The sequence below is a fragment of the Pundamilia nyererei genome, unplaced genomic scaffold (assembly GCF_000239375.1).
Source record: "Pundamilia nyererei isolate P.nyererei 1_Seehausen unplaced genomic scaffold, PunNye1.0 scaffold00049, whole genome shotgun sequence".
Classification (NCBI taxonomy): domain Eukaryota; kingdom Metazoa; phylum Chordata; class Actinopteri; order Cichliformes; family Cichlidae; genus Pundamilia; species Pundamilia nyererei.
Window position 1 is genome coordinate 2,513,112 of NW_005187450.1, and position 1,379 is coordinate 2,514,490.

Below are 1,379 nucleotides of genomic sequence, written 5' to 3' on the forward strand. Positions count from 1 at the left end.
TGATCTATTGATGGCATTTTGGGCAGCTATCATCCAGCTCTGCACTCCCTGTCAGACACGTTAACTCAAGTCTCAGCTGTGACAGTTCCTCATGATGCTATTTCCTCCTCTTACTCATGATGATTCAAACCTTTGTACCATAGTTGCATGACACAGCACAAATAAAGACGCCCCCCTTAGGCTAGATGCACTGCCTCACTTAAAGCCTTTACTGTAATCCACCAAGGGTTGGTTGGGTAAAGCCATTTTGTAATGTGAGACATTAAAAGATAATGATGAGGGAACTCAGTTACCTGCTTTGAAATATTTAGTGGACAAGGACCATTAAACTAAGATCAACAGTAGATTTGGATGGTTTTACTTGATGGGAAAAATTAAAATACTGGTATTTCTACTAGAGCTATGTCTAAGCCAGTGTGGTTCATTTGCTACACTCAAGCCTACGTAGCCAAATAAATTAGTACAGTTTACAGTGATATTTCTCTGCCATCATATTTGATTACACACTGGCAGTGATAAGGGATTAATTCAGACCACCAGGTTAAGTCCCAATTTGTTCACATATATTTCTGTCCTTGCATTGTGTGAGTGTGTATTTGATGAAGCAGAGGAACCAGACAAAAGCTTAGGAGGAAGAATGTTTCCCAGGAGCCCAGAATGACAAAGGAACAATGCAGTGACTGCTTCAGTCCTCATTCTAGTAAGCTGAGACAGGGGGACCACTGAAACAATGAAGCAGAGCAACGTGAAACCCTTTGTTTTTTTCATCTTTTATCTTTGAACATATCAGTGACATATTGCACATACACAATTATACAGACGAATGACTAAATAAATAGTCAAAGACCATCTACGTCACCAGTGTGGGCAGGATAAATCTTCAGGGTTGCATTTCCCAGTCCAAAGGGCTAAAAAGGCGTGACTGCCAGTAAGTGGTAAATTTACAAAGAAGTAAAAGTCATTGATTATCAGGACTTGAAACAGGGCTGTGTCTCTGACGTTTAATAATCTCACTGGTTGTAAAACAACAAATCATTTGCATTTTTATAGATAATTTTTAATCTGTTTGAGATTGGAATGACTCATACAAACTACTGTGTATGCTGAAGATAAAAAAGGGCAAGTTACACAGGTAACAGTTACACAGGTAGGCCTTGTCTTTGAAAATGACTTTGAGCTTTGATTATTATTAATAGTACACACACACATACACATGCTGGTAGTTTGAGACTCCAGACCGAGATCCTGAAATCTGCTGAAGCCACTCTTCTGATTTGGGGGTTACAGCTCTTACACTGTGACACTGGGACCACTTTGGACTTAACCTTCCACGTCTGCTCCACTCGTTCCTTCAGCCCCTGATACTTCTCTGTTTTCTC